We start from the raw sequence: 10,682 nt of genomic DNA, 5'->3' as shown, positions 1-10,682 counted from the left end.
TGTCGGCCCCGCGCTCCCCCCCCCTTTACACACACACACACACACACACACACACACACACACACACACACACACACACACCAACACCAACAAGCTGCCAGAGACGTATGGGGCGATTCCAGGCTACAGCTGCCGCTGGGGTTTGATGATCACCTTTTGTCAGCCATCATCATACTGCCTAAAACAACTCAAGATAAATTAGGCCTGTCATAAAAGTTCTGTGTTGTTGTACATCACACATCCATTTGCAATACAAATGTATGTTATGTTTTATATTACCCTCTATTACGTGCAAATGTGAGGACTTGGTGCTGTCAGAGGCTAAAGAACTGCAGGCTCTCAAAGCCACTTAGAGCGCATGGTGAAATTGCTACATCCATCTTTGTATCATTATTGTAATAAGCTCACAATGCTGCAATTTGACCCCTCAGCTTAAATAAATTTGCATAACATTTAGTTTAAATACATACAGGCTGCATTATGGTTTTCATTGTACAAACTGTGTTTTATTCCCAGTTTAACATTTTGACTGCAGAGTGATTTTGGGGCCTTTTCGTAAATGAAAATCTTTTAATGCAAATATATTTTCAAGGCTGTAAGTGCCTCTGAGTTGCAACATTATGAGATTTCTGTACTGCATTTTGGAATGAGAAACAGCGCCTCCCTCTGTCAGAATTAGAACATACCCCAGGTTGCTTCTTTCAGCACTTTGGGCAGATCCTCTCGCTAAGTAACAATTAGTGCATGACAGTAGTTTGCTTACTTCATTGCTTATATAGACTCTATTTCTTTTTTTCGAGTGTTCAACAACTGCTTTTATTTACATTTAAGAAAGAACAAGAGCTGTTAAGAACATTATATGAAATTTATTTTTTATTTTTCCAAATATGATTGATTTTCTCCTGCTACATCGTGCTTCACATCCACACAGAAACAGAAATAATAAAACACTAACTGAAGTCGTGAAACAAAAGGGATCTTAACCTGTCATCCACAGGACTGTATGCATATTCAGAATTCAGTGATGAAAATAAATATAATGTTATGTGGGTTCTCTCAATTAACTGGAAATTAACCTAAGCTGCATGTGTGCAGCTTAGGTTAATTGGTGACTCTAAATTGCTTGTATGAGTGAGTGTGGGTGTGTGTGGTTGTCTGTCTCTAAGTGTCAGCCCTGTGATAGACTGGTGACCTGTCCAGAGTGTAATCTGTAACATAATTTGTATTATAAATACAGTGAAAAAGAAGTATAACATATACTGAGTCTCCTAGATTGCATTAAGCCTGTCTCATGCTAAACCCTGTTCTTATTACATCATTCTGCTCGTATGTTGCTTTTCTTCTGCTCTGGCTCTCATCTGTCCACTTTTAACCAAACTTGCCTCAAGCAAAAGTGCATTTCTCTCCATATTTTATTATATATGTTTTGCCTTTGAGGAAATGTCTCTAATCTCCTTTTTAAATTTTAATGTTAGATTTTCCTGTGTGTACAAGCGTTGACTGTAGTTTACAGAGATGTAGACATGGAGACGAGCACTTGCTTTATAATGGTGGAGGAGTAATTATTATTCTTAAGAAGTCCTAACATTCAATCAGAGAGAATGAGTGATAAAAACAAAAATGAATAAAAGACAGCGTGAGAGTGAGGTGTGTCTGGCTGGGACCTGAGCAGTCACCCAGAAGTAGGCCATGGCTGCAGCTTCATCATAAATACATGTAGTGACAACACTGCTCCCTGCTGCATTTCTTTTTAAAGACCAGATGTTTGCAAACCTGTAAGGAGTTAAACCTGGTTGGGCTAACACAATTCATTTCAGCTCAGCTCCCCAAAGAGCACTCGATTTAATGCGAACCACAGCAGGTCTGTCACCAAAGCAGACTACACATTCCTCCATAGTTTCTGTTCTGTGCATGCATTTCAAAAATATGTCCACATCGAGTATAACACATCTTAGTTTATGGTTGTTTAATAGGAGAATTCCAGGAAAGAGAATTTGGAAAATAGTGCTTTATAATTCCCATTTATTCAATTAGTCAAACAAAGATTATTGCAGAGATAGGATTAGATAAAATCACAGATATATTTATATCAAACAAGTTGTGACACAGGTTTTCATATCTTTGAAAACTTATTTAATTTTCATATTAGTTCATACAAGGTATATGATGAAATATTTACTCAACAAGCCCAAATGCAACATTCTTAGTTTATCTTTTATCAAAGAGAGATTTTTAAATTTTGACTTGCAAAAAAGAAAAAAAATTACTTCCTACTATCCAAGAAAAATCATGAGCACTTCATTTCCTTGACACAGTTCAGTTCTCAGCAGAGTCATTTTCTTCCTGTGCTGTGCAGAGAAGACTATTAAAGCGAATTTTCAGGCCAGTCACAGATGGTTGAAATAAACAGCATACTACTTCCACTTCCATCTCTCATACGAGCCACACTGAATGATGCCAGGCCTTAGATGGAAAATTTGCAAGTACAGCAGGCAGATATTCAATGCATAAATTCAGCCGACTCTGAGAGGATGACTATCTACCAAAATGAGTTTCTATGTAAGCCTCAGCTATCTCTCCGAATTGGATGTTTATTATTTGTTATTTAAACTTGGAGTGTTATTTATAATTTGCAAAAGTTTAAATTGGCAGTGGCGCTGAATGTTAGCTTTAAATTTTGTTGGAAACAAATCCAATCAGGCAGAGAATAAGAAAAGGTGTTTGTCAGATGGAATAAGGTGTCAGATGGAATAAGGTGTTTGAGGAAAGTGATTATACATATAATGGAAAAGACATTGCTAATGATATTAGGCCTGTTAATTTTGACCTCATCACTGCTGTCTATAAAGGGCAATCAAGTATTGTGAGTCACTGTGTGATTAGATGGTCTCAAAACAAGCTGGAAGGGTGTGTGTGTGGTTTGCTTGAAAGCTTTGGGAGGAGCAACAGGACAGTCAGTCTATTTTGGGGGGGTCATCTTAATGAGGATGATGTTGTGAATAAATAGAAATATCTTGGTACAGTTATTGATGAAAAACTATCATGGGACTTAAATACAGATGCCATTTATAAGAAAGGGCAGCAGCGAATATACTTCATGCATAACCTTTGCCAGTTTGATGTGGATAAACATTTACTGGTCCTTTCCTTCGTGGAGAGTATTCTAACTTTTTGTATTACTGCTTGATATTTCTCACTGTTTGTAATCAAGAAGAATAGACTTAAGAAGTTCACAGGTAAGCGGCATCACAGTATGACAGTGTTGTGTGAGTCCTGAGCTTTGTGAAAAGAATTATTAGGGACATTTCACACCCTTCATACAATGAATATGAGTTGTCACCATGAGGACGATGGTACAGGGTACTACAGGAATCATTTATACCCTCCAGTATAAAATTGAAAAATCTTTTTGAATGATGGTTTATTGTGCTTTACTGTGATATATGTGATGTTTGTATGGGGTGTGCCTGCTCATTTGCGTTGTGTTACACCCCACATCTTTCCTACAAGCTTGAAAAAATATTTTTAATGATTATTTATTCTGTTTTTGTGTGAAACAACAGTAACCTGCTGATACTTAGCCCCCATTAGATGATGAGATCGTAGCAGGTTGGTGACCAAGCTGAATTCCTGAGCAGGTACATGCCACAATATCTGACTGCTAATGCGGTGAGTCACAATCGCAAATGAGTCTTCAGACTTGCTCAGCGGGGTTTTCCTATTATAGAAGTCACTGAAGTCATTATCATTAAGAAATATCTTGTCTGTGCAGTATTGATCTTCAAACATAAACTCTCTGAAAGCCTTGTGGAAATTAGCAACAAGTCCTAATGCCCCAGATTTGGTATCAAAACAAGGTAGCACAATCAGAAAAGTAGAGCCTCTTTCTACCTGCAGTCAGATCTACTATAGAAGTCAGTGGATTTAGTTGCTTCCTCACATCTTAAATGATGGTATCAATATTGATCTACAAACAATTTTTTGTTAAAAATTAAAATAAAATAAAAACTTTAATCCTTTATGGCTCGAAACACAAGCTAAATGCCAGCAGAGTGACAAATTGAGGGCATATTTCTTGAGTTACACTGTGAAATTCTCTTTGCTACTGAGCACTAATATTACAAAATCTCTGGATTTCTGCCTGTTTTAGCTCCTCAAAAAAAATTAGTTTTTTTTTTCTTTGTGTCGTTTTGCTGTTCCACCCCTGAATTCCCTCATCATCCACTTTCCGCACAGGCCTAGGCAGCTTTCCCTGCTAAACTAGGTCCACTGCTCTCCCTGGAGACAAGGCTGTTTAACAGAAAGCCCACTAAAAATTAAAGGCTTTGGCAGCTGGTAACAGAGCATGGCGCTAAGGGACAGACAAGTGACTCCTGGAGCCAGGATAAGTAGAAGCCTCCAAGACACCACAGAGAGCTGGGAAGTTGAATGTCTTGTCTTCAGGCCAGCAAAACAGCAGCAGAGCTGTCATCCCACTGACTCTCCAGGTGTCTGACTGTGTTTGTGTGTTGTACACTGGTGAAGGCTTCAGAAAAGGGGTGTACCCTTGAAGCCCAGTGTAAACAAAGCAAAGAAATATGGATTCAAAGCTATTTTGGAGACAACCAGCCGAGCCATGGGTTAGTCTTGCTGTATGTTTATATGTTACTGTTGTTTTTCCTTTATTCTTTTTTTTTAACCTCTGAGCTTTGAATTTCTTGGTGTAGTGTGGACATATTTATTTTATGCTGGTGACCTTTCTTTATTACTCTATGGATTGCATGACAGTTGTGAGTGCAAAGGTTTTCCCTCCTTACTTGTAAGTAATTTCTTTATTAGAGCAGGTGCACACTTTCACTGAGGTCTTAATATGAATAGCAGACGTGTTATAGGTAAAGGCTCCCTAAAGGTAACTGACTATTCATTCATCCCTGATTTTTTTTTATACCTTATATACTGTTGAGGGTTGTCCCAGCCTGCACAGGGTGAGAGGAAGGTTAGCACTCGTGCACAGACACTACTAATAAAGCAGAGGGAAATTACCATTAAAAGTTCCTTTGCTTTCTTTTTGACACATATTGCTAATTGCAATTTTGACACACTTTAGTCATAAGGAAGAAACAAGTAAACTCATTATCTCCTGTAAAAATTATTTTAAGACAACCTGCATGTGTGTCTTCATTCATGATTAAGATTTCCAGCTGCAGATTAAAACAGATAACGGGGAGTGTTAATTACATTGTACACAAGCAGTAATGTGATTGTGTGAGATGACTACCATCCTGGCAGATGGACTGTAATGTGATATTTACTGATTTTATAATTGTACTTCTGAAGCCCGGCGCTTTTCTTTCTAAGGGTTTAAAATATGAGTGATCAACCAGATATGATAACACACAGTACATAAATCTATTGTCCCAACTTTAGATAACTGATGGTCTTACTCTTCCTTTCTACAACTTTCTGTATGTTTAACATTTTAAAAAGTTAAAATATGGATTTTAGAAAGAAAAAAGAATTGATCTTGAACCAGTAAAATCTGTTTTTATTTCCACATTACAAACAGTAAAGTTATTGAAAAGTGATAATAGCAGTTCATGTGCATTTTTGCTTTGTTACTAAGGAAATAGCCCATTTGCACACATAGATATAATTAAACCTCTATTTGTGTTAGACCAGGAGGTTTTGTGCGTATCTGACAGTAGTTGGTGTTTTATTCAATTTGTACCATGTGAGACTCAGAAGCATTTGGCCAAGATAAAGTTGTGGGTGTAGTGAAAAGATGGGATCTGATAGCTCCACAGCAAAGGAAGAAATTTCTGTTCATTTGTTTAAAAAAAACATCCACTGAGTCAGACTGTGTGTAAATGTATTCTGACTCATCTTTTTATCTGGATTACATCAGACACAACTGAGCCATGATGGGCATGTACAGAGTAACCATTCAGTTCGATCTGTCAAATCATATATACTCACTGCACTTTAAACCCCTGTTGAAAGTTGAAATGACATTGACAGTAGACTGCGGTTTATAGTTCAGTAGCATGTCACACAACCCAATTAAAATAAAACAGTGTTTGTGTTTTAATATTATGGTAGTGCTTCAGAATGCATTTAAGATTAGTTGTACCTCAAAGGGTGCATTAAGATTTTACACATTATCTGGTAAATAAAGTGAAAATGAGACAGGATGTGGTGTTTCTCTGCTGCACTAACCCACTCCATGCCAGTCTGCCATATGCCTCAATTCTGTTGTTATTCCAGCTTTTCTACCCTGTTTTATCAAAATAAGGTCCATAAATTAGCCCCACCTGCCACCTAGTGAAGGCTATGAGAAACATTTCTCAGATTGTGTCATTTCTAACAGGCTGTCATGGAGGATCTTTCAGCAGCTAAAAGTCTGAAACAGTGGCTCCCAGACCAAAGAGGCAGTGTTCTTTTGCACAGAGTGGGACAAGGACAGGGCAAAAACCAGGGTTAACAGTGGTTTGGCTTTTTTGACATAGAGAGGATTAAAAGCAGCCATTCAGATTTGATTCAGATGTGGCATTCTTCCTTCTGGATGTATTAGCATCTAGAGCTAAGTCAGTCTATATCCGTGCCATTCTCTACATTTGTGATGCCACTCCTTGGTGGTGCACAGCTTTGTGAGGCTCTCTAAGCCTAAAGGGATCTTGACCCTGTTGATTTGGCACACCATGCAGATGAGATGTTGCTAAGCACCCAGCCTCCCTCTGCCAACGTAAAGGCCATGTGGGAACACTGTGGAGGGGTAAATAGCTGCGCTATAGTTTAGTGCTATAGTCAGCTCTCCTGCGGAGTGTGTTTCTGCCTCTGTGAGTGTGTAGAAGAGTGTTAATGTGTGTATGTCACAGCATAGCATCTCCCTCCCTTTCTCTCTCTCTCTCCCTCTCCCTTCCTCTCTCCCCTTTCAGTATTTTCCAGGCGTTACTCCCTGGTTTTTGGGATTAAAGGGTGGTTTCCTCAGGTCCACAGTGTGTGACAAATCTCTTGATATGGCCAAATCTTCAAATGTCCTTTGAACTGTAAAACCCTTTCAGAGGTGTAGTATCCAATTTTCCTCTTCAGCTAATTCCATCAACAAAATTCTGCAAATGCTTCAAAGGATGTTCAATATATTATTAGTGCTGCAAATATATTGCTGACATACTGGAAAAATTAATGTAATCCAAAGTGTATCATCCCAAAATTTATATGCACAACTTTCCAGAGAATCCTTCCATCTGCTACCCCACTGTCAAGCTAATTTACAGTGCAAAGTAAGATGAATTATGTGAGCATTCAAGAACTGTATGAAAATCTCTGCACGCATAGTGAAAATGGATCATTTCTGTCAGTGTAAGACAGCCAAGGTGACAGATAGTGAGCAGAAGATATATAATTAAACCTGTGGTGAGTTTCTGTTCACTGCTGTCATCAGTAATTTTATTAGGAAAGCAGAATGTACAGTTGGGAATCACCCCAAACAAAGAATGAGAGTTAAACAGTTATCAGTTATCTTCATGAACAGTAGCTTAGTAATACAATGGAACCATAAGACACTGGGTATCCGGCCAAAGCGATACATGGTGGCCATTTTTTCTCAACATCCATTCCCAGAAAGAATGTACAGCACAACAAGATCATACCTGTTCTCACAGGATTGTCAAAAGGTATTCTGGGAAATCTAGGATGAAATTGAAAATCGTGGCGACACGTCCAGGGAATAGGCCTAAAACAAAAACAAAAGAAATTGCAACACTTCATCATAACTGTTGGAACTTCTGAAATGCATTAAACATTATAAACTGAAGATATGATACCATGTGAGAGTATCTGAGGGAGGATCTTCTTGTGGTGAGTGGCCAGACTGATGGTCAGATAATGTAAGTTGGCAATTCAACTGGACTCCCAAAAGAAATCTTTGCCTCTTAGGCAGAGACCCATTTTTATCTCTACCATCAAACCATTTGTTTCAGTTAGATGGGAAAATGCACTTAGGAAGAAGAAAGAAACATTTTAGAAGGTGAGTGCTACAGTTAGACTGGCAGAATTGTCCCATTATCAGCCTTGTTACAGTATATTGACTGAATTCAAATTTTTATAATTGAGTGTGCACAAAAACGTGATATTTATATCCCTGTGGTTGTTAATTGCAATAAACGCAAGTACTATTTATAAACTTGTAGATTTCAGTCTTTCCCATAATTCTAAAAAGAACATACTGTATCAGCCTTGATGCCAAGCTCAGTCTTAACTGATCCGTGCATCACCAATGTAAGAACTTCTATTTAACTGTAAGATGTTGATTCTGCACTCTGTAAATGAGCAGCAAACCCCAAGATGCTATCATGTGGAAAATTATTCACTTTGGTTCATTTGATCTGCAGTAGTCCTCCAACCTGTACAATCCATATGGTCATTTGTCTGTTCCCTCTCATATGACCTATAAATGTATCCTCTGAAATAACAATGTATGTATGTCGCATCAGCAAAACACTCACTACATACTGGAATTGAATCCCACTCTCCTGGGGAAATGTCCTGCGTACCAAGTATTTCCACTCTGTACCCCTCTCCTAGCTATGTTTCCTAATTGTTTCTATAGATACGTTTCCAAGCAACGTCATCAACGAGATGGTAATGTATCAGGGGGTTAGAAAACAAAGCAGATTGACTGAGACTATGTGGGAAATAATATGACGAGGCCTCTTGTGCAGTAAACTGCTCGAATTGCTCAAAGGATGGTTGGAAAATGTCAACATCCCAAATGGAAAACATTCCTTCCAACAGAGATTGAAAAAAAATGTGTCTTAAGCAATAAAAAGAGACTGGAGTCTTTATGGCCTCAGTGGTGATGAGAGGAGAGAGGACAACGTGGCTTTACTAGATAAGAGCTTGTACAGTGCTCATTTCATTTCTGTTGTAAGCTAGTTAGCCTTGTACAGGATGTTTAAAGGAAGGCAGAACAGAGCAACTTAAATTTTACAGCATTACCTCCTAAATAAGCTCATATTTGCTTCCCATGCTGTCAAGCTTGACTGGTGTTTGTACTGGACTCACTGGGAGCTGTGATCCTGAGCCTGCTCTCTGCTGCTCCTCTCTGTCTGCACAGTTACTGCTGCTAGATGCACAGCAATGTGAAGACTAATATTAACCTCTTTTCTCTGAGCTTTCTGGCAACGGCTTTATATTTTATAACTTTACTGTTCATGTAAACTGAGTCAGAAAAGGTCAAATCACATCCCATATTGACTAAATACAATACAGGCTTTAATTCATCAAAACTGGCTCATACTGCTTTATAAGGGGCAGGTAAGAAATTTATTAATGTGATTATTAGCTATAGATGCTAACACGTCTATGGAACTGACAGAGCTAACGTCGTATCCTCAAAAATGAATGTCAGTGTACTACCTACTGTAGTATCTGTGTTTATCTACTGTAAGTGTTGTAAAATGTGGCAAGGTGATCTCCCTTTGGAGGTTAATAAAGGGATTTATCTTTTGGTCTATTTATCTGTCTATCTAAATAACATCCATGTTGATAACTGAGGTAACAGTACTTCAGTGAAGACCATACAAGGTCTGTTCTAAAGGATGGTAATCACTGGCTTTGTTCAACTGATTATTGTTTTAAAATGCTGAAAATTTGCAAAAGATAAGAAAACGTAATAATGAACTAGCGCAGGATGCGTGTGCATCTGAGGAATCTTGTCTATTGGTTGTGCCATACTTGCAGTCACTAGAGGTCACCTAACTATAATACTATCGGTTGTAATAATCTGCTGGCACAAACGACATATAGAGATGACATCTTTTACAGGACAGTCTCAACTCTGCAGCAAAAGTTAAAGGAACTGGCAAGTGAAACTTCTGCAGTGTGGCTGTAAGGGTAGGATGGAAGAAGCAGAGCCATGCAACTGTTTATAATATGAGACTTATTTTAGAAGCCTCTAAATCTGTTTTGACAGGTAGTACACCCGTGGGTCGACTGGTGCTGTCCCTGATCCCAACCAGACACAGATAAGAACAGGATGGCAAAACTCCAAAGTAACACTGCCAGAAAGCATCAGTCCTGTATCAGGGCTTGCCTACCATGACACTTACTTAATGGTACATGTGTTCAATTAGGATAAAATGTAGACTCAGAAATGTCGCATGGTTATCTCAACAGAACACATTTTTATCATTTATATTATGTACTTTTGTGTGTGTGAGCATGATGCACTGTTATGAGTAATGTCTCTATGAATTTGATTACAGGGGGGTTCACAATTGATCCCTAATGTGATATTTTTGTCCTATTGAGTGTTTTTAGGATTACTAGTGTCATCCATTTATCCAAGAATGAGATGTATTTTCATGTTGATTGTCATTATTTTCAAAAGCTCTTACATCTTGAGTGGGTGGAAATCTCATCTTGGAACAAGCTAACCTGACAATCTCTTCAGCTGCTGATTGTTATTTTAGTGTCATGTAGCTCACTCACAGAGTGAAGAAAGCTGCTCCAGAGAAAGAGCCATGCAAGTACCAGATGCCCACTAATTTATGATCTGTGCAGCATTCAGGGTGGCAGGAAATTGAATTAGATGAATTAAAGGAAATGAATCTTCTAAATGTTCTGAGGAAATGTGTGTATCCATTTCTGTTGAACATTGAGCTGTGTGCTTTGTGTTTATTTACATGCCCACTAGTGCAGAA

General features: G+C 38.3%; 1 long non-coding RNA gene across 2 annotated transcripts in view; it reads left to right on the top strand.

Moving 5' to 3' along the window:
- Window positions 1–10,016, top strand: part of LOC109959985 (uncharacterized) — a 135,974-nt gene extending 125,958 nt beyond the window's left edge. The window contains exon 6 of one of the 2 annotated variants that reach the window (XR_002274924.1): window positions 9,953–10,016. This is a non-coding gene — a long non-coding RNA (uncharacterized LOC109959985). The remainder of the gene's footprint in view (window positions 1–9,952) is intronic. The other variant, XR_002274925.1, reaches the window with a different exon arrangement.
- The last annotated feature ends 666 nt before the right edge of the window (window positions 10,017–10,682 follow it).

This window comes from Monopterus albus, unplaced genomic scaffold, assembly GCF_001952655.1.
Source record: "Monopterus albus unplaced genomic scaffold, M_albus_1.0 scaffold42.1, whole genome shotgun sequence".
NCBI classification, from domain to species: domain Eukaryota; kingdom Metazoa; phylum Chordata; class Actinopteri; order Synbranchiformes; family Synbranchidae; genus Monopterus; species Monopterus albus.
The sequence above is the reverse complement of the archived record's forward strand: the minus strand, read 5'-3'. Positions and strand labels throughout refer to the sequence as shown.